The following is a 24,722-nucleotide window of genomic DNA, read 5'->3' as shown; positions in this document are numbered from 1 at the left end:
CGCCATCGGGGTAGGCGTACATCCCACTCTGCATATATCATATCTAATAGTTGATGTTCGTGGTCCAAATCGATAAATGGTCCAGCCAGCCAGACAGTCTACGAGATGCGGCAATTAAATAACCAGACTGCGCACCTCCTGTCGCGTAGGATAGTGGGGGGGGGGGGGGGAGGTAGCTATTGATGTGTTGTTGATATTGAACCTTCATGCGCACCCACTGTTTGTTTCATGATTCTGAAAGCTTTTCTTTTCTTTGCAGGCTTGCTTGAAGAGGACAGTGTTCTGTAGTAGTGCCGGAATATTGGTGGACAATAAAGTTGAGCAGCGCATTAACATCAAATTTCTGGTGAAATAAAAAAAAACACCCACAGAATGTTGTGCAATGTTAAAAGAGGTGTATGGTGATAATGCTATGTCACGTGCGCGAGTGTTCGAATGGCACAAACGTTTTTCAGAAGGGAGGGAGGAGGTTGAAGATGATGAACGTCCCGGCCGCCCTGTGAGTTCAAGAAAGGACGACAATGTTCAAAAAATTCATGAACTTGTGCGGAAAGACAGACGTCTGAGCATTCGGATGCTCGCAGACATGATGAACATTAACAAAGAGACAGTAAGACAAATTTTGCATGAGAATTTAAACATGACAAAAGTGTGTGCAAAAATTGTTTCGAAAAACCTCTCTCAGGACCAAAAAGACAATCGAAAGACCATTTGCTGTGACATCATGGAACGACTCAAAGCAGACCCAGAATTGCTAATGATCGCGAGACCAAGCGTCAACCCATGCACTGGAAGACTCCCACATCGCCAAGAATGAAAAAAGCACGAATGAGCAAGTCGAAACTGAAGGCAATGCTCATCGTTTTTTTCGATATCAGGGGTATCATCATGACTGAATGGGTGCCTCAGGGTCAAACGGTGAATCAGACCTACTACAAAGAAGTCCTAAGCAAACTGAGGGAAAGAATAAGGAAGAAGAGACCGGATTTGTGGAAGAACGATGCATTGATCCTCCACCAGGACAATACCCCTGCCCATAATGGCCTTTCTGTGAAGCAGTTTTTAGCCGCCAAGCGCATTCCTGTGCTCGACCATCCTCCGTATTCCCCAGACCTGGCCCCCTGTGACTTTTATCTCTTCCCAAAAGTGAAAAGTGCATTGAAGGGAACACATTTTCACTCCGTGGAAGAGGTGAAACGAAAAACGGCAGAGTTGTTGAACAGTGTGTCATCTGATGACCTACAGCATTGCTTTGAACAATGGAAGACACGTATGCAGCGGTGTATTGATAGGGGAGGGGAGTACATTGAAGGGGATAGCAGTCAATTGTAACTTTCTTGCAATACATCACAGTTATGACACCAGTCTAGTTATTTAATTGCCACACCTCGTATATCCTATCTGAAAATGTAATTTACCCGTCTAGGCGGGCAAGAGGCGGACTGATGAATGGACTTATCATCTCACCATGCGCATGAACTGCAGTGCAGGATGACCTACAACACTAACCCACAGCACTACAGTTGCAAAATACCTTTTTCTTTTTACTCAAAATATTTCTGTACTTACTTTCTACCATCTTAAAAGAATGAACTTGTAATCCTCCCTGTCAATTCGTTTTCATGGTTACCGACATCAAGCCGATAAATGTCAGTTCCTTTCTAAAAGTGAGTGAGTGAAAGGTACTAATGCAACTACGCAAAAAAAACCAAAAAAAAAAACGCAATACGCGAAAAATGACCAAAAATGACCTAAAACTTAAAAAAAAAGAAAATATGACGAAAAACTTTACAGCAATATTCACATTTTTATGACCGGAGGTTCGTATTTAGAATTTTAATACTTAAGATCAATGCATACTACACAAGGAAAAGAAGATGACGTCATCAAAATCCGGCCCCCTGAAGAAAGCAACGCTAAATAACAAAAAGCAAGTCTCTATATGATATATTTTTCCCCAATCGACAGGGGCTGAAATGCCATCGCAGTACCAGTAGTATTTTAGCTAATCTGTGATCAGTAAAGGTCTGCTCTTTCCCTACAGTCAGGGTGGATAAAAAACACGATATGTATTTTAAAAAATCATTTTTGATGATTTGTATTTAAAAAATAATTTTTGATAATTTTTTTAAATTAAAATCGGATTTTCAAAATTTAAATTGATTTTTTAATTTTTGTAAAAAACACACTGAATATTGGTTGTGTGGTTTTTTGCACCGAACATATAGATATATGTTTCATGTAGAAATGATTTTTCTGGTAAACGGCACTGTAAAATATTTGAACAGTTTCATTGAAGCAAATAAACAAGTATACGTAAATATACATTTTTCTGTTTCTGATACCGTGTATAAACCTACTATGGAAATGTTTGTTGAGTGTGTTAATTAAACTATAATAATTTCAGTAACTTTTATTCAAGTGAAAATAAAACATTCTTGATGTACTGCTTAATTGTAATTTTAATATTTTTTAGTCTTTGTATTTTTAATGGTAATTTCCAAATATCAGCTGTCATGCTTATTTACAGCTTAATGATAAATAAATACACTATGTTTGGTTTAACATGATTATTATTTTTATATTATTCTACACAAATGTTTCCTATTTTTTATTATAAACAAGATATTGAATTTTAAATCAAGAGAAATTTAAGTGTGTTGACATATAACATATCGCATTTCCTTTCGTATGATCTTTACACCATCAGTATATATATTTTCTATCCTTTCTTCTCCTATCTTAGAATCTAATAAACACCATTAAATGATTACGAGATTAATGAACTTTCACTGAAAGTGTTTCTGATATCTACAAATTCCATATGTACATTATTCTATAAATTATTTATACAATAGTTGTTGCAATGTTTCCGTTTCAATATCTACATACAGGGTTTTGTTGTACCGTCTAATGACATTGCCAGCGTTGAGGCAAATCACCCAAGCATTTTTAAACTTTCAATTGAAATGTTTGGAGCACAGTAAAGGCGCAAAACTATGATATTTGATAGAAGAATAACATATTATACACACAAGGGCGAACGATTGAATAACTTTTACAAATATTGAAAGCAATGGGCATTTTTATCAAGAAATTACTAACGAGTTTGTACTATCTTTCACCATCAAATAGCCACTTATTAAAGATCGATTTGAAGGAAGAGAGACCTTACGGGTTTTTAGCTTTGTGCCGCTTCCCCTAATGATAAATATCGCCTCACGCTACTGCGTATCACCACCTACGGGCCATACGTTCCAGACCTGACTTAAGCATGAATTAGTGTGCCTTCATCAATTTCATGTAGGTAATCATAATTCATCCTCATCGCCGCGATTAACCAAAAGTGACAGAAGACGACATGAGCAAGAATACAATGAAAATTATCTGAGTCTAATTCGTTCGCATTCATACAGACGTATTTAGGGAGTCAATAATAATAATAATAATAATAATAATAATAATAATAATAATAATATTTAAGTGATGAGCACGATTTGACAACTACTATGTCAAAAAATAATAATAACGATAACAAAAATAATAATACACATTAATCTTGTTAACCTATTCATTAGATGTTTACAACTACTATTACAGTAAAAACTGCATATCCCGGAACCTCTATAAGAAGGAAACCTGTAAATACGGGGAAAAAAGTCCCCAGAAAGGACAGATTTTATACCTGAAAATGACCTGCTTAAGACGGGAAACCTCCTTAACGCAGAAACGGAACACCATTTAAAGACCAACGAGATGTTCTTATTCTCAGTAAGACGGAAATTTCTTCCCTTATTTTTTTCGCTCGCAAGAAAACAATGCAATACTGTAAGTGGAACACGCCTCTGTTGCCACTCGCTTATCGGTAACATTGTCGATATGATAGAATGCGCTACAATACTCATAGCTCTTACGATTCCGTTTCTTTCTTTCATCTCTTACCCTCTTTCTCCACCTTTCTTTGTCTATTTCTCCTATGTTCTTTCGTCATTTTCTATTTTTCTTGTTATCTATTTTTGTTTCTTTCCTTTTTCTTCACTTTTATCTCAAACTTTCTTCACTTCTCTTATTCCATCTTTCAATCTTTCTCTTTCCCTCTATGCACATCGCGCTACGACGACAGGGGTCCCGGGTTCGAAAAGTACGTACTGTACGTTATTACAATACTGTAAAAAGTGTACCAACATGTTGTGTAGTTACATAATTGTAATCTCTGCTATGCTTATTGTATCGCATTTTTATTCATGTACGTACATGCATTAGTACTCTACATTATAAGTAATGCGAAATGTAAATCTGTCTTTCCATTATTTCCTGCAGCGCTCTATACTGTATTTAAAGTGAACCCTGTATAAGAAGGAAAACTGTTAAGACGGAAAATTTTGCTCGGAACCATCATGTTCCGGGATAGACAAGTTTTCTTGTATTATTATTAGTGTTCCGTACCGTGGCTGTGCTGTCAAGGGCTTCATGCTTTGGGTTCCGGCTACGGGACGCGCACAGGTTCGAGTCTCCTGGAGGAAGCGTAGCAACTTTTCTCCTGAGATTTCGGCCTGTGTATGGGAACGGTGGCCACCCACCATCGTGAGGAAGTTTGGAAGCTACGAATGAGTATTGCAACCCTGTCATGAAAACCTACAATAACGACTGGGGGTTCGTCTTGCTGAACCACACGTCACCCCGTAAATGGTTGGATGATCTCCCACCTCGGGTGAGTGAGTGAGTACGTAGAATCAGGTGAGAGTGAGGCCGGCATTCGGTAGGCAGGCCTTGGCCCTCAATGGGCTCTTGCGCCACGGGTTATTATTGTTGTTACTAGTACTATTTGTGAGACACTTGTTACGGACCCCTCCAGAACTATAGCTTTAGATACGAGTCTGGTAAGAGCGTAAAACCGCGTTTACACAGGTGTTGATTACACATGTTACCAGCAATGTTGGTAACATTTCGAAAAACGCTTGTGAATTTGTTATCGATATGTTAGCATCAGATTTTCCGTGTTGGTAACATAAATTTTGGTATCCACAAGAAGTCGGTAAAGATCAAGAAATATTAGCGACAAATGATAACAGAGCCTTTTCGATGTTAGCAACATTTCCCCAGCTTACCCTCCCGCCTCCATCATGCTATACCGCGTTTGGTAGAACCTGTCCCGCTTCCCGCGCTAGGGAGCGCTCAACAGTTACGGTGCCAATGAGAAAAGAGGAAAAATTCGTCTGCTGGGCAGCGAGGAGCGAATGAAAGCCAGAAGAGAGGCGCTTACGTAGACGCTGTTGCGACGTTGCGTATTTTAATTGGCTGCCTGGCTTTGACTTTCCCCAGCACCGAGAAAAGACAGGGAGCAACTAGCGCGGGAAGCGGGACAGGTTGTAACAAACGCGGTATAGTGACAGCCAGCCAGCGAGTGCGAGAGCATCGTTTCGTGTGAGGTGTGGTTTGTTTTGTAATTTATTTATCATGGAAAATCCTTTGATTGAGATGGAGTGGTCAAAGAATCAAGTGTTCAACTTAGTTGAATTGTTCCGTGAGAAGCCTGTCCTTTGGGGCCAAACTTATCCACATTTTAAAAGACAAAAAACAACAGCTCTTGCCCGCAGTGAAGGTCTCGCCCCGAATCTTCTTGGTCTTCTCTCAAATAATGACACATGCTGCCGCAGAGAATACGTACAACTTCCCCCACAATCGGCAACCAAAATGTTAACAAAAGTTATTAACAAAAATATAGTCAAACTAGTGTTCTGGTCAGGGGTGCCCATCCCCCCCAAAGGTAGAACATTCCCCCCGCCCCCCTTAATGCCGAATTACATACTTCAATTAATTTGGTCAGAGAAAATTTGCGGAACGATATAATACAGATATGTTTAAACAATATATGGTTACTTTAGGAATTGTTTACAATATGGACATTCACATGTACGTATATTTGACATTGATTTAAATAACACTTTACGTAAATTATAAGTTCTGACATTGCAAAGTTGTTGCAGCAAACGTATTGTTAATTTCGTCATTTTGCACCACTTTTAAAATATCGGACTCAAGATGAATAATGTTTCCGCAGTCAGTTCCCCCCTCCCTTCCAAACCGATTCTAAAGGCATAAAAGGTGGTGTCAAATTTCAATCCCATCGCCGCGATCACCCACATGTTAGGTAGAAAAACTGTACATAATGACCATAACTAAAAACCAATAACAAGTCAATCAAATGAAACGACCCCCCCATTCTTGTGTGAAGAAAATTAGAATTGGTAGCTAAACAATAACCCCCCTCCCTCAATTTCCCATGACGCGCGCGTCATGAATGCCCCCTGTGGGCACCCCTGGTTCTGGTTACCAACATTTGATTGATTGATTTGGTGTTTTAAGTCCATTTTATGCACAGTAAGGCTAATCGAGACTGGACTGGACCTAAGGTTTAAAGTGGAATCCGAACCACTATGTGCCTCCACCGGGCATCGAACCCGGGTTTACCAACATTTGTTGACAACATCTGTTGTTAACCGTATTGGTAACAAGAAGTTGGTAACATTTGTTGGTAATATTCGGTGTAAACGCCGCTTTATGTCAGCCTGTCTTCCACAGTACGAACTTATACGCTGAACCAGTTCTTTCATTAGTTACGTGTCGCTAGACGTGTTGCGTGAAGGTGAATCGTGTAGTCGAAGCAAGGTCCGATACTGTTTTCGTAGGTGTTATTGATTGTTCCGTTGCCCCATTGAAGCCGATGCAAGGTCGCGCCAAGCTTCCTGGTGAAGTGGTTTACTTCCTGCACGTGAAAGTTTCTTCCGACAGGCGCTGAAGAGAGCGAGCGTCGAACAGGGTCAGCAGTCGCTGCGGAAGGGGAAGGTCAAGGTCAACGACTGGCTGAACAGGTTTCCTAATGCAATGGGGCTTACGTAAAGGCCACTTAATCTCTCTCTCTCTCAAAAGACTTTCACTCTGATTGTTTACAGTGTGCCTTTACTTAGCGTATATTGCCCAGGCTTTGTAATACTACACACACACACAACGAGGAGGAGGCTGGTAATGTGGTTGGACTGAATCATCACGGTTTTATAGGACGGGGTTTCTTCATTTGGAAGATACATGATAACCTCGACAGAGACACGAGGGAAATTTTTCTGCATATTCATTCCTCCTCGCTTTTTTACTTGTACCTCTATTCTGTTTTTCTTTCCCTGAATCCTCTGTCCAGCTTCCTTTCATATTTTCTCATTCATGTGTTTACTTTCTCTACTCTTCAGCATTTCTTTTTCCATAATCTCCTTCTCATAGTCTTACTTCCCTCTTCATCCACTCTCTGTCCCTTCCCTTTCTCTTTCACTCTATATCTCTCTCTCTCTCTGTGTGTGAATCCCTATTTTATTTCTCTTCTCTCATTTCTATTTCTCTCTGGCACTCATTATTATTTACATTCTCTCTCTTCTGTTACTTTATTTTCATTTTTTCTTCTCTCTCTCTCTTTCACTCTTTCTTTAGCTTCTTTATTTACCTGTCTTTCTCTCTCCTCTCACTTCTTTATTTCTTTTTCTCTCATCTCACAGTCTTTTCTCTCTATCTTCTTCCTCTATCTTTCTCTCACTGTAATGTCTTTTCTTGTCTTCTATCTCTCAGCCTCGAAACGACTTTTTCTTCTAAAAACATGATTTCAATATCACTTAAGGGCCTCCCCGATGGCGCAGCGGTAGCGTCGCCGCCTTGTAATCAAGGGGTCCTGGGCTCGATACTGGTGGAGGAACATAGTGGTTCGAATTTCAACTGTAGGTGCAGTCCCGAGTAGCCTTACTGTGCATAAAGTGGACTTAAAACACCAACTGAATCAATAAAAGAAAAATCAATATCAATTAAGAACATTTCAATTTTAACCCTTCTTACGAGCCCTCATGCTAGTTAATGCTATATATTTCCCATCTTTTAATACATAGGACATTCAATTTCAGAAAAACTGGTTCAGGGTAGAGGTTAAAGCCGGGTTCAAGTTTCTGTTCGTGTATAAAGCCTTCTCATGTTTACGTAGCGCCATATTTGCTACTGTTACTACTGCCTCCTAGCGGTAAACGATGATAACTATTCGCTTGTGCTCTTTCCCACAAAAGGTTGGAGTGTTTGTTGTTCTACCGGCATCAGGATTTCCACTATCCGTTACATAGTTTTTCTGTGATTAATTTCTAAAACGATTCTCGGACTTATGAATCACCCTTTATTTGTGAACCCATATAATTTGCATAACTCTGTTCTGGGAAGATATTCCTGGACAAACAGTCTGTAATCTCATTTCAAACAAGATTTAATGGCAGTTGTGGATGCAAAAACAACAGCCGGTCTCTTTTGTGCTTTTTCGATCAACATCAATTGAATTTACTGGACTGGGGAGGCTGGTCTACACGATAAAAAAATAAGGGAGGGAGTCACCAGGAGCTGGAAAGACAGCGAAGTGACAGCGTTATGAAACTTCATCTCTTTGTCCTCTTGGCGGGCTTTTAGCTAGCCAAACCTTTCAACCGAAATGTTCGGTGAAAGAACAAACCTTATGTACTTATGTCGTAAGCCAGTGAGAGCGTTTCCATTAATAGTCAGTGGACATTAATGCAGGATGGGACCGCTCAAAGCCATCACTCCTGTGGTCACTCTTTCGTCCTGTCCAGTCATGCATTTTGAAAAAAAAAGGTTTCTCTTGACAGTTAGTTACAGCCGTATGTGACTTTTAACGATTTCTGGAAAGCTTTCGATCTGGTGAAACTTTCCTGCTGCACATGTATCAATGCGCCAATTGCGACAGAGGTATCAATGTATAACTCGGTGCACTACTTTTCGTTCCTCATGCTACCTAATATCGCACTAGTTGGAACACAATTTATTCTCTTCTTTTTCACAATTATTCGATTGCTTTTAAGCATGATTCTATTTCTATTCTGAAATTCGTTGTTCAATATTAAGTATATCTAAACATTTTCCTATTGAATTTGCAAAGCGTAAGTAATTGTACGCCGAATAAATAACACGCACGATGTTTTGACTCCAGTAGTCCCGGTTCTTTGTGAGTGCCCCCTCATCCATGTCATCATATCATGTCCGCCATCTTGGATCGGGATAGTTAATTACCTCAAATACAATCCAGACCAATTCTCCGTGTGTTTATAGTCTTGTCTTACATGCATAAAACGCAGTTAGAGACTCAGGTTCCATTATGAGCTGCTTCGTAATAGTTCTATGTCTGAAAGGGTAAATGCAATTACATGAAAATTTCATTTAAGGTCCTCCATTAACTATATTTAAATATGTACAAGCATTTGCCATCGCAAACTAGAGCACTGTCGCTCGCTCGTACTCGTTTCTTGAGCGTATATACACAATAGGATATAATTATAATGTGACACATGTATGTAAAATATCCGTCCTGGCAGTTTCAGCCCATAAACATCTCTTTCATTTTCAGGTATTACTATATTGCTAAGATAGACTCAACTACATTTTAACATGGAGATAATGACTATGTTGACTTAAGTTTAAACTTCTCACTTCACGGTCTACATTTGAGGGCCCACTACCAGACAAATTACGGCTATACGTGTATAGTGGGATGCATAAGTATACACAAGCAAATTGTCCACGACTGTGTTCATTATATTTCTTTTACACAATGAGGGCTTCAAAAATTGAAACATAGCACCAAATAAGCTGCGGACAACCTCTGCACCAGCATACGTAAAAACCAGTCCTTAAAAGCACGTAGGATGCAGGAGAAAAGAACCAATGAAAATAGTCATGAACAATTTGGCAAGCAATACTTGTGCATTGTACTGTACTACTGGGCTTGAGTGTATACCGCTCGTTTTGCCTATTCGAGCGTACGACCGGATCAAGAAAGTGTGGGACGTTACCCCCACACCCCCTATACGCCTTCATGGCGTGGTGCTAAGCACAGGAGGAGCGTTATTCGCTCGAGCGTAGCAGCTCTCAATTCTGTACGTTATCTAGCGTCGTCCTTGCGAACCATTTGACGCTCGTGCAAAATCATCTCCCTGCATCATTCTACCAGTACAAACTACACCGTTATATGTTACCGTGAAATTTGCAATATAAAAAATAAATTAAAACACGGAACACATTAAAAAAATGGAATTTGAATATTGTGTCATGCAAAAGAAAGATAAATATATTTTTAACTGCTGACGCTTAAACATTACATTGATTTGGATAACTACATAATAGTTGTTAAGTAATACTCTAAGAAACGCTCATGGTTATTTTTAGTTCTTTAAGGTAGGTGGATGGCAGCAAAAAATGACAGCCTTAAGACCGTTGTTTTTGTTGCTAACTTTGTACAGTAAACGAGCGCAAGTAATAAAAGCATTCATTAACGTTAACAGTGATAATATGTGTTTTGTACAAAATCTACCAAGAAATGAACATTTAATAATACAGGATGTACACAAAGTGTGTGACACATTTCAGTGTTGAATAATATCAGCCTAGACGTAGGTACAAGCGAAGTGTTGGTATTAATCGACAGGAAAAATTTAAAAAAGTTTCTTTCCATATCACAAGTGAGTCCATAGACACCAGGGAAATTTTACTGTAATTGAAGAAAATGGAGAGTGTACAGGAGAACTGTGTGCTGGTTTCTGGAAACAAAATCGGTGACACAAACGAAGATAAACTTCGGAACAAATTACCAAAATGTCCTCATTCTAGAATCAGTACCCTTCACTGGAGAAAAATGGTTTTAGAAGCGGGGAGTGGCTGTGATAAGAAGCACTGAGGATATCCCAGCACAAGCAATGAAGATGAACGCGTCAGATTAATTGCCCCCCTCCTCACCTCCGAGCTCACCCGACACAATCCCGTATGATTTGTTTTCTCTGAGAACATGTGACAGACATTGTTTACAAGACAAAGAGATGAAGCCAGAATAAACAGCGCGAATATCTACTGTGGATGTCGACATGCTGAACCGAACATGGTAGGAAATCGATCATCGTCTTGACATTCTCCGTGCGACAAAAGGAACACATATACAAGTGTACTGATACAGGACATAACACTTTTTGAGTTTATCTATCTATTGTTGCCACCTGTTTATTTGTATCTGATTTACTATTAATGAGACTTTGTGTACACCCTGTATTTTTGGGATTATTGATTTGTTCCAATTCTATCTTTCAATAAATTTATTCTTGCTTAGAATGCGACATCTCTTAAAGCATCGCACGCTCTTAAAGGCAACCAGGAATTGTTTCTTCAGATCAATTCTAACACCCAGGCCGGAAATCCTTCGGTCAAAGTTATCTCTTAACTGGAACGCAGTTTCCTTAGGAGTACGATGAACTGTTTTTCTTTGGACCCAATGCTACATATTATATCCTTCGCGAATGAGGACACATTTCTTTATAAATATCGACCACATGTAGCTTTCCTGTCAACAAAATATACAAGATAAATTACATCCGGTATGAACACACCAAAACTGTACAGGTCAAAATCTTTATGTGTCGGTATCGATAATTATCTAAATTAAGAAGAGATTGAGTTGAGTTCGTGTTTTAAGAACATTAAAGCTAATCGGGACTGGACCTACAGATAAAAGTGGGATCCGAACCACTTTGGGTCTCTACCGGGTATCGAACCCGGGACACCTTGATTACAAATCGACGACGCTACCATTGCGCCATCGGGGAGGCACCTTAACAAGAGATTGAAACTGTTTCCTGTGCATTGCCCAGTGCCAAGTATGTACAGTTACGAACAATAATTACGGTACACCTACATCCTGAAACACACTCTTCTCTGCAAGTTTGAACATCGCCGTAAAGTTAGGCAACACAAACAACGTATTCCAATGAAGTTAATATTTCAGGATGTAGATGCCCCATTTATATTGCTGGTGACTGTACATAGCGGATGTGGATATAGTGCCCTATATATTTTCGACCTTGATCCTAGCAGAGTTATGTGGTCAGCATCACACTCTAACACATTTAACTACTCTAGCCAGAATTTGAGTTTTGCTTCAAGTACACTTTATGCAAAGACAGTCTAATCGGGACTCGACCTATAGTTTATAAACTGAGATCCACTGTGCACTCATCTTAGTATTACTGCTTGCTGCAGGAGGAGCTAAGGGGAAGTTCCGCGATGGGGAAGTCGACCTCCGTGGAGAAATGGTTAGCACAGAGCGTTACGTCGCCAAGGGTACCGGTTTCGAATTCCGGGCAGCCATAAACAGCCGTAAAAACACGTCGAGGTCATTAAATTTTGCACGCAACGTAGAAATACGACAGTATTTGGGGGCTGCGGATGGTACGCACCATAATTTTCCTACGGTCCAAAAGGGCTTAACTTTTCTGCGTAGACGCGTCCGTAAAGGCAGCTGGGGATGAAAGGGCAGGTTGGGACTGGAAGAACCCAGCTGAGGTACAGTCAACAGCAAAGATAATGTTATGAAAAATGTCCATCGCTAATTTCATTACTTTTTTATTATACATCCTGCGTTGTTTTAAGGAATGAAACTATTTTGGTTCGAAGCAGCCATTGTTCTCTGCATATTGACGTCTTTATTTCAATTCATTGTCATCACATTGTGTAATTCAGACTTAATGAAAATGGTGGTGGACAATTCGCCTACTGTTTCTTTTGCCGTTGGGTGTACGTAATTGCCCTGCTCTTCCCTCAGCCAAGACCCAGCTATTGTGAACAACGATCAACCGTGAGGTACCACCGCTGAAAGGTCGGTCCTTGGGGAGAAAGCAAGTAGTACGGGACTACCTGAGCTTGTGCTTGGAAGAACTGGACTCCGAGGAAAGGGTGTAGGGATGAAAATATACGTCGCAGTGTATGGCTCGGCAATATGGCGTAAAGAGAGGAGAAGAATAACGGGGGAAACTACCGCTTAGGGGTTTTACTTTTGAAATGAAAACATAGGGTGATTGTAACGTTGCTGTTTTGTGATCGAAGGGTCCTGGGTTCGATACCCGGTGGAGGCACATACCCACTTTAAACTGTAGCTACAGTCTCGATTAGCCTTACTGTATATAAAGTGGACTTAAAAACATTAACTCACACAAGCAAACAAAGGAGTAATCACAAACTTTCAATATCACCGATACAATAAAGAAAAGAATGCTTGTATATATCGCACCGATAATGTCAATCTCGATACATTAGTTCTTCTCATATCGATATATTTATGGGAAGTTGTTCACAAGTAAAGAAAATAAAATTCAAAGGGGAATGAATACTTCTCCATGACTGTGATCGATCTTATACGCGTAGATAGCAGGAGACTGACAGCCGATATCATCTTCTTGGAATCGAGAGAAACCGGCCGAATGTTTTTAAAGGGACCTTTATTTGCGATTGCGTTCTTTGACAAGCAAATCTTTGTTTGTCCTTGGTACATATTCGGAGATCATCTCCCGATCTTGGGTTTCTCCCAGCGACGACAAGGGGCTTACGTCAGCTACGAAATGACTTTCAGTCGTTTTCTGCCTTTGAAGGTTCTCTTCCTCAAGTTCAATATTACATCGTTCCAACAGAAATTCTTTTCAGTTTCATCTCCAAAGGAAAACGTACTAATGCAGAGATTCTCATTGTGGTGATATCTCAGTCCTGAATTATGTGTTATGTCTTAACCACAAATATATATTGCCTTTTAAATTTCGTCGATTATGATGTATACAGGGTGTCTCGTATAAAAAATGAACACAGAAACAGGGTGTAATTAAAATAGTGCCAACGGACGACAGAAGCGTATACAACAGTGGCTCCCAAACTTTTTCGTTTCACGGCGCCCTAGTGTTTTCAAAATTTTTCTGTGGCGCTGAAGTCAGAATGCAGGCCTATCTAGCACTTGCAACGATTAGTTAGTGTGGTTAGGTTGCTTGCCTTAAGTTAAAAAATAAACACATATTTCAAATTCAGAAACATTTTACGTGTAAAAAGTACTAAATAAGCACATATTTGGAACAATCATATCAATATGCAATAAATATTGGAATATTTTGCGGTGCTCCTGTCAGCCAGCCACTGCGCCTCAGTAAAATTTTTGTCGTTGATGCGTCGTTTCGGTGCTACAAACGTCCAAAAGAAAAACACTTGGCCACCTGTATGCTGGCAAACTAACATAACATTTGATCACATCTGAAACGTATCTCCTTGTTGTGAAACTGCGCACGGCAGTGTTGCAAATACCACCCATATTTTGAGAAAAATGACGTAATACCAACAAAATCATGTGCTGTAAAACATAGCGAGGAACACGTCCAGTAACCAAACGATACGAAAAGAACTGTGGAAGAGCAACGAATTCAAATTAAAGTGGTGAAAACTGAGGTACAAGGGAAAGCAACAAGCCTCTGACTCAAGCGTATCCAAACACTGGCGTACGCAGAGGGGAAAGGGGGATTTATGGGGCTGCAGCCCGCTCCAAAATTTTGAGGAATTCGACATTTTCACAAGAAAGCAGTACAGAACTTTGGGGGGAAAACACTGTGGTATATTCAATCTCCTTAAATTGACCCCCGATTATTATTTTTAATAGTGGAAAGTTCTGAATATACGAAATAGCTTATTGAAAACACGCAACGCAACCTTATTTTACACAGAAAAGCCTAGACTAGAAATTAAAAAAGATATATATTTTACAGACTTGCCACACAATACAATGATCTCTCATCAAGTATCGATATATTTTCCTCCGAGTTTGCCTTCCGCTCTTCTATTAGAAGAAATGTTTGTAATTAATATCAAATAGTACCATCTTTTACTTATTTTTTTTTGTTAATTTGCTATTTATTTTTCTGTTATTTTGTAAATTTTAATTTTTTTAATTTTTTTTTTAATTTTTTTTTTTTTTTGCTTATTATTATTATTTTTGCTTTTTCATTGTTGAGCCTCCCCGATGGCGCAGTGGTAGCGTCGTCGCCTTGTAATCAAGGAGTCACGGGTTCGATACCCGGTGGAGGCACAAGTGGTTCGGATCCCACTTTAAACTGTAGGTCCAGTCCCGATTAGCCTTACTGTGCATAAAGTGGACTTAAAACACCAACTCAACTTTTTCATTGTTGACAATTTCAGTGTAAAATGGCCACTTGAGCTGTATCTGGAATTTTCTCAATAAATAAATAAGTAGAATGTTTTACACAAAACACGAATTAGTGTCATTTTCAGCACCGTAGTTTTGTAGCCACAGCTTCAACTTAAACTGATCAAGGGGTGGTTCTTCATAGCATTACGTTCCGAATCACGTGAAACCGGAAGTATTCGACCGTATGAAGCTCATTGGAGAAATGGCCAAATTACATATATAAATATAAACGAAACGAAAGTAAAAGGTATACCCATTGTTGAAGAAGGTATTTAACCAGAAGGTAAATGGTGTCTCTACCATCAAACTTAACTCTACAAGTTCGGCCATTTAAGTAATGACCTTAAACCATTTACATAATACAGGATTAACTCCATAGCTAGCAAGTAGGTATATCGCTACTTGATGATTCACTTCGTTAAGGTTATTTAGAGAATTTCATATTTAGTCAGTCAGACATGGTTAAATTAGTTGTCATCGATTCAAGAAAGAATTTAATACTAAAGATATTTAACCCTCATTAACCCTCGCCTACGAGCAGGGGTGTCTCAGAGCTCGATCCTTGGTCCGCTGCTATTTACGCTTTCGGCCGCTGATTTAGTCGGAGTTCCGACATTTCCGACACCGTCATTTGCGACACTAAGGCAAAAACTGTTTTTTTTTCCGCCATAGGCGACACTGCTTGGATTTTCCCCTACAATTTCTAATTTGTTTACCAGAATTAGCGACATTTGCGTAGGTGCAGCATCAATAGCGTCTCTGAAGAAAGTATTTCCCGAGGCTCAGATCAGTGGTTGTAATTATCACTTTAACCAATGTTTGTGGCAAAAGGTGCAGGAGTTGGGACTGACAAACGATTACAAAACAGATCCAGACGTGCGGCCGTGTATAAGAATGTGTTCAGCTCTGGCTTACCTTCCTGTGGCTGACGTCGATAATGGATGGCTGTGTGTGATGGAAGATGCGCCAAACCACGACATATTGAGAAAATGTTTGGATTATTTCGTTGAACAGTGGATGAACAACTCTGTTTTCGACATTTCCATGTGGAACTGCTCCCAACAGCGGCACAGGACTAACAATGCAGTCGAGGTATGGAACCATACAGTTAATGTATTGACGGAAAAGTCAAGTCCTAACGTGTAACAATTAGTGAAGACTTTAAGATTAGAAGCTGTGTACAACGACTACTTATGTGAGAGGAGGGCATTGAATCTTAAAGGGAAACTTAGACGACGTCAGTACATTACATTAGATGAGAGAATACAAAGAGCGTTTGCCGACTATGAAATGCACAGAGATCTTAAGCGCTTTTTGATAGAATGGCGTACGTTCAGAAATTAGAATGAAAATACTAAGATGTTGGTTCAACTACAAGAGAAACGATGCACTCTACATTGACAAGGGATTGCAGTCTGCTTCTATACTGACAAGGGATCTAAACAATCCGTTATTGACAAAGGATAAATACATCCAGCAATTAAACACCCAGCTTCCATGATGACAGTGTGAAGGAAAACTAATAAAGGTTTTAAAAAACACACAAACTTACATGATGCTGCCAGTCCTAAGCCTGGATAAAGTGTGACGGGAAGCTATTTACACTTTGTGTCGCAGATGACGGTGTCGCAACTGTCATGGAATATATTTTCCATACAGTGTCGCATATGACGGCAGAAATGCTAGTGTCGCATACGATGGTGTCGCAAAAGTCGTGGATTCGATTTAGTCACGTCAGTGAAAATATGCAACGTTCATGCTATGTTATGCCGACGATACCCAATTATATATATCCATACATAATTCAATATTGCACTCACTTTTAAATCAAGACTTGAAGAACATAAGCGATTGGTGAGCTTCAAATGGGTTAGTAATAAATTCAAACAAATTATTATCCATCCATAATATTTACCATCATCGGAACAGGCAGTGTTTTGAATCATATTGACATCAATGAATGCGAAATAATTCTACACACAAAGAGTATTAAATTTTCTCCAGCAGTAAAGAACCTAGGACTGACCATGAACGAGCGGCTCGATTGGACTGAGTACGTGATACAACAATGTGGCAAGGCGTATTCAATATTAAAAAGCCTCTTATCTTCTTGTAGAATTCCTCTCGCCTAAGATAAAATTAAACGGTTGCGTCCTAATTGCGAACAGTCCTAATTGCGAACAGTGCCTGAATCGTCCTAATAGCGAACACATGAAACTGAGAAATATTTCCACGTCCTAATTGCGAACACATAGAACTGAAAACCTGTTTTTAAAAACAGGTAAGGGTAAGAAACGAGAATTCTGGTCTTTGCCAGCACCAAAGGAAGAGAGAATTTGAAGACCCAAACACATTTTTTTATGGATGGAACGTTCAAAAGCTGTGATACCCAGTTTTCTCAGATATAATACCATACATGCAGAATTGGGATGGACGAATTTAGAAGCAAATGTTGTACCTCTAGTCTTTGCGTTTCCACCAGACAAGAAAAAAACCAACTTATTTACGATTGTTTAGATTAATCTTGAGGCCCTGAAACGGTGAATATTGACTTCGAGGCTGCTGCTATTTCTGCTTTAAAAGAGGTTTTTGCCACGATTAACATTCACGGTTGTTTTTTCTTCCATTTTACACAAAGTCTTTGGAGAAAAGTTCAAGAAATTGGCGTGACAACATCTTACAAAGAAGATGAAGAAATAAGGAGGGGCATCTTTAGCTTTTCTAAAACTAGAAGATCATGAAGAAAGATGGCTTCATACTTACGAGCAAGCTCCTCGTAATGAAAAGCTCGTGAAGTTCTTCGACTATTTTGTCGACCGGTGGCTCAAATACGCCTTACTGACAAACGATATGTGGAACTGTTTCAACAGGACCCACAGGTCACTGAGACTCTTTTAAAAAGAGTTAAAGGATCTCAGGAAGTGTGAGAGAAAGTTGTAGGTCACAAGGCAGAAAAATGTGTTCGCAATTACGACCCATCCCTTCCAGTATATTCCTGTTCCCAATTAGAACTGTTCGCAATTAGGTACACCAATTAAACCTCGTGCAGTCTCTTATCTTCCCCTATTTGACAATTGTGATTTCGTTTACGGGCTAAGCATAACAAAAAAGCTTGCAATAAAAATACAGAAAGTTCAAACGCATGCATTAGATATGTAAATATAACAAAAAGTGTGAACTTCGCCCAGAAATAAAGTCAATTCAATTCAATTCAATTCAAATGAATACATATTACTTATACATACATAATTTTCAGTAACTATTTCAGTTAAAATTTCTTTCACAATCTAGTAACTGCGTTATTAACTTTTAAGCACGAACGAAATATTGATCAAATTATTCATAAATTACATCATCCAATATGTTTCGTCCAGCTTCTTCCAACGTTCAAACACTGATTGAAGTTCTGAGTCGTCTCAATTGCCATCTATAGTCATTGCGGGGCATTAATAGGAAGGAATCATTTGGTATATTGTTAACCAATGAGTTTATATAGCCAACACCTGCTGGATTGAGAGGTCGCCAGATATCTTTCCAGATTTTTTCTTTGTGGGTTTCTAGAAGATGTGCCGAAATTTGCCCATGGACAATTGTGAACACCCACAATGAATATGGATGCATTTAAAGGACATTTCCAACGTGTTATGTAGCCAAAATCTATTACTGAGGCGTTGCAAATGATCCTCCGAATAATATTACAATGTTGAAAAGTAACTTCACTTGTAGGAAGCGTTTTTTGCTCGAGCTGCAAATTGTTCGCACGGCACACAGAATTGATAGTTCTTCCGCTCGAGCGAAAAACGACCGAACTCTCGAACCCTATTAGCACACGTATTTCCGTCATTTGTCTATGGCATTGGGCCCTCAAATATGGATCGTGAAATTGAAAAATAAGTGAGCATAGTCATCATCTCCATGTTAAAATGCAGTTTTGTGTATCTTACCGAGATATATGAAAATGAAATACATGATTATGGGCTGAAACTACCTAGACTGATATTTTATGTATCTACGATTATTTTCACATTGAAATGATGTTCGATTGAATGTTATAACTGTGTTTTATTATTTCGCATAATGTGATTATCCTTTTCGGTAAGTGAACAATGATGTACACGTACTTGTTGCACTGTGATACGATATTTGTAATTGCTTAGGCAGGTCTGTCAGCATGTGTATCCATGTTACGTTTCGGTATGTAGATATTGCATACGGTACATCTATGTACAGATACGGAATTATGATTTAGAATTGTAATTGCACAGAGTGGTTTCCTTCCATGTATGGGTTGTAGGTTGACAGTGCTGCTTATTAAACTCTCAAATACGGGACGATGCCAATCATTCCAATATGAGTGCGGTACGTTCGAGCGTAGCACGCTCGAGCTTGGGAGATTCGAACGAGTTTTAGCGAGCGAAAGTGATCCGATGCAGTACTCTAGGGGCCGGTTGTATAAACATCACTAACTGGAGATCAGATTTGACCTACGATCCGGGAATGAACTAAGATCAAGCTTCTATCATGTTGTATAAAGCTAACTGTCGATTTGTCGATCTTAGAGCAAATCCTGATCTTCGGTCAAAGAAATACGTTTCGCAACGTTGGAAATCCAGACATGTCGCTAGTGTACCTGTGATGTTGCCAATTGTCCAACACTGAACAGCAAACATTTTAAAGTCGGTTTCGGAAAATGCACGTATTTAATATTTGAATAAGGAATAAATCTGAGGCGCTGGACGTAGTAAATATTCGAACATGTTGCAAATTTAGTAAAATCACGCAAATTAGATACTAAACGGCCTTTTATTGCTTGTGCGAGTTCCACGTGGATGATTTGTCATTGACAGCGAAAGCAACTATTGGTTCTCGGTTGCAGAGAGGAGAAAATATGCTTGTATAAATGGATTTTTTCTTAATGCTAAACTTTCTTATACTCGGAATTAGAGTTATTGTTCATGTGAGGAGATGTTTATTATATTTATTTTGTGCTTACATGATAACGTGTTACAGGTGGACCATTAGTTCCTGTAAGTAGTATACGGAATTTGCCTTACACTTAATTGAATAACCTACGTTGCGAAATGTAAAATGTGCTTTCGCTTTCCAGAATAGAAAGAAATACTGAAACAGCAATGGCGTTTGTCCTCTTGGATGTAAATTATGCTCAAAACAAATAATATTCGAAATAAAATAAGATATGTGTTATTTATATATCGGGAGGAGAGAAAGCTTTACCAACTAAAATGCAACGTGCTCGGTTCATAAAGCAGTAGATATATACACTACAGCCAAAGTTAAATGCTCTGTTCCATTCTGCGGACAGAATTGAATTGCAATGACACTTGGCTGGATGCAGTAAAGCGAAATGGTATTTTTTTTCCCAACGCAAGCTTTACAATGATATGAACAGGAAAACGCAAGCGGGTCATATTTTCTGTTTGTATCAACACTTGATTGTCCTTAAGTTATTCTTCTCTGATCGTGAAATTAAACAATGTTACAATATGCACTTGCAGTCATTTAAGGCAAATTTCAAGAAACAAATATATGGTATTTCAAACAGTAAATAACAATGACACTCGATATATGGAAAGAATGAAACTTGGAAGAAATGTTCATCATTGTTCACCTCGTTGTACATGCTTCTTCTTTATTATTATGGAAACAGGATTTTATGAATTGATTCTCCCGTCTTACCGCATACGTTCACCTGCAACACGTTTTACAAGCAAATATTCGTTAGTACAGCCATCTTACAACAGCTGAACTACGGTCAATGTCTGCTGATCGGTGAAAAATCGCAGATCAACTTGGATCGCAGATCGCAGGGACTGAATCTCAGTTCAACTTTTATACAACCCAAAATCAGAGTTCAGCGTGACTGTAGATCAATTTTACTGGCTAATCGAGGATCAACTGTTTTATACGGTACAATAGGGCCTAGAAAACTCAAGGGGACTTACAGTAGCGTAACTAACATGCCTTGCGCCCCCGCTCCCCCCCCCCCGCAACTTTCAGTTGTGCACCCCTACTCGTCAAAAAAATAACTTTATCTTCTAAAACATTAATTTATGCATACATTTATATTTGTTATAAAGAAATATGAAAATACATAGCAGTAGTATAATTGATGATACTATTGGCGCGATAAAGTATGAACCCCCCTCAGGCAGATTTGGCTACACTTAAAACAAGCTCAACATGCCCATATGAGTTTTTTGCTCAAGTGTGGAACCCTGTCTAATCCAAGATTTTTGTAAAAATGCCCTCGGGAATTTCCTGTGAAAGTATGACCCCCCTCAGATTGATTTGCCTACACTTATAAAAGGCACTTCTGTGAGATTGTTGTCCATAAATTTGTTAAAAATATGCCCCTCTTGATATTTTTTTTGGCTACACTTAAAACTAAGCCAAGATGCTCATAAGAGCTACTCACACACACACACACACACACACACACACACACACACACACACATATATATATTTACTTCCGGTTTAAGTTCAATTGGACACCAGGCTCAACTTGTATATCTAGTATTAAGATAATATAAATCTTCTAGAATTGCTCTGTGACTCTCTCATTTCTTACATCATAAACATATGATTTTTCACCTATGAGAATAACACTACATATAGTGTCATCAGGGAGTGTATCGTGGAATTCACAGATAATTTTAATGTTTGTCCTGTCATTAACCACAACTTGTTTCCTTTTTGAAGTGTTGATGACAAACATGGGTCTCTGTGCTTTGAATTCATCTGGTGTGTAATACTTGTCAGTATTGCCAGTAGTGACCCTTTTGTATGCTGTAAATGCTTCATATAATTTAAGGAAATCATCCTTGGACATGTCTAAATTATAATTTTCTCTAGGGAATACCTCATTTCTGCCATTTTTAAGATATATGTTCTTGATGTTGCAGTTATCAAATCTACTTGAATTTTTTTCCTGATTATTGTGTCTTCCAGTCTGAAACAGTACCACCACAAAATCCGGCATGTCATATTGTATACTGGAGAATGAATTTGTAGCATCAAACTCATAATAAGTACCAGCGGCAGGCTTCTGTACACATTGATATGTATAAAATTGTAAAGGAATCTGTGGATTTTTTTATTATATCAGCTTTGTATTTAAGAGCATAACTGGCCTCATATTCAACAACTGGGATTCTTAGCTCCATAGTCTGAATAATGCATTTGCCTTCATCAGGTAGGGTATTGGGCAAAGCTTCCCCTGTAGAGTTTAATGTGCTGTACCTCATCAAAGCATTATTATCATTGGCAGCTCTTCTAAATGTGATTCTTAAACCACCCTTCCACATAATATCTTTGTAATCTGAGAAGAATCCTGGCAACAGGCGCATTGGAAACAGCACTGTGTGGCTCTTGGATATAATTTTGTCACCAGCCTCAAATCCACCTATTTTGTAGTAAGAAGCCTCGGTTTTGGATAATTTTAGTGTGGCCAAAGCTGTGGAGGTAATGCCGGGATAATCCACTCTGTTTATAACAACACCATGCTTTCTGATCTCAATTTCAGAGAACAGATGCGGCACAAAATTGTCCACCAATCTTATATTTGAATTTGCCGGATAATCTGTTCCATCGAGCTTTACAACATCAAATTTGATGTATAGATCTGCTCTGTGGGGGTGTATAAAGCCATCCCCTACATCAAGATCAACCTCAATCTCTGTGTTGGGTTGATTTAAATTTGCAAATGTCCTCCTGTTTGGGGGGAATGATTGTAGCTCATAACTCTCAATATTTTCCATTTTTTTTGTATGTATTTTTATTTAAATATTAATCTCTATGATTGCAGTTGTTGTGGCTCCAGCAAAATCAACTAATTCTTCTTTTTCATTAGTGACCATCAACTCAATGTTATCTATTCTATTATGGCACACAGGAAAATATAATGTTGGGGATGGAGTGTAGATGATTGGCTCCATAAATTCAGAATTAGGTTTAAATGTTTCAATGATGCCAGTTTGTTTGTGAGTGCCTATGCCATTTGATTTGGTGATCATACCCTCGGCCACATTACAGTGAATATTCAGAGTCTCTATGGCTAAGAATTTAGGTATATTAATAGCAGTGTGTTTGATGGCTGGTTCAAGTTTTGTGTTGTTCTCAAAGCCTAACAGCTCTCCTATAGTACCCAGATCCACTGTTTCTGTAGCAGATACAATCTCTACTCTGAGAGTGACAGAATTTTGAGTTAATACTATACCTCTGGGTAATTGAGCATTTAGAGTGGACAGATTATACTGCCCTGGAGTGATGACAATTTTTTGATCCCCTACTGCAATTTTGTTGTTGTGGTGTGTAATATTAGGGATCAAGTACATGACATAAAATGCTCTGAGAGCTATTGTTTTGGGATACACTATATCATCCTGTAATTTGAGTTTCAATATTGAATTTTGGCTGGTGAGATGGAATACCCCCATGATGTTTTAAATACCACAAGGCCTTTTGAAAATTTTCAATTGATGGTTTATTTATTTGAGACATATATCTAAGAACAGATAAACACGAATGTCCACAATTAACATCTTTGAAGTTTTGAACACGGGCATTATTGTAATAAAGATTAGTTGATTTTAGATATTTTACTAAATTTTCAGGTGGAACACCTCCAAATGAATCAAACACAAATGCCTCATTTTTAAAATATTTAAGATAACAGATCCAGTGAGTGCCCTCATTTTTGTACTTATCCAAATTAACAATGCCACACTCTTTGTTGAGTGGTTGCTCTGGCAAAGAATCAGACATGTACACACCTCTAAAATTTTTGATGCCCAGTGGCTTGATTAAAGCTTCAATATCTTGGTTTGTAAGCGGCTCTTGTTTTTTTTAAACTTATTCATGGCTCTCTTAACACCTTTGCCTTGTTTCTCCATGGCCAGGTTATGGCGCTTCAATTCATCTAATTCTGCCCTATTCTTCTTGGCATCTAATACTGTTTTTGCTATGGCAGCTGATCCCCCAGCCAAGCTCCCCACAGCCCCAAGTGCTGCTAAGATGGCCGGGATAGTAAATATGAAACCCCCCACATGTGATTTTTTCTAGATTGTTGTAATTTTTTTAATTGGGGGGTACTAAGCAACAATTTCATAGCATGGCCCTTTGCAAAACAAGAATTTTTTTTCTTGCGCTGCTTTTTGGTTAAAAGACTATCAATAGTTTTAAGAGATTTAAGACCTGCATAAGGTATTTGATACATAACACCCTTGGCCTTCATTGTAGGTTTATTATATACATATTCACAGCCCCCACCCCACTTTTTACTTGGTGTTCATAGCTATGGTGGTTCCCAATGCTGCTATTTTTTCACTCAAAGAAGCATCTTTGCTTACAAATCTACCAAATGCAGCCTCTTCTAATTTCTTGTCTGCAACATGTCTCTTGTCAAGATCAGTATGTGTGTTGTATGCTATGTCATGGTCTCTACAAGCAGCATCTAGGGGATTAACACCAGGATCACCTCTGTTTAATCTATGGTCCAATTTTGTACCGGGACCACAATACTGATAGCCTGGAAAGTGTAGTTCAAATGGCAGCTTGTTTATAATGTCATTAACCAACCCCCGACCCTCAGAAATATTCCAAAATTTAGGTGGTAG

Source organism: Lepisma saccharinum, chromosome 19 (assembly GCF_977018435.1).
Source record: "Lepisma saccharinum chromosome 19, izLepSacc3.1, whole genome shotgun sequence".
Lineage (NCBI taxonomy): Eukaryota > Metazoa > Arthropoda > Insecta > Zygentoma > Lepismatidae > Lepisma > Lepisma saccharinum.
Note: the sequence above shows the minus strand (reverse complement) of the source record.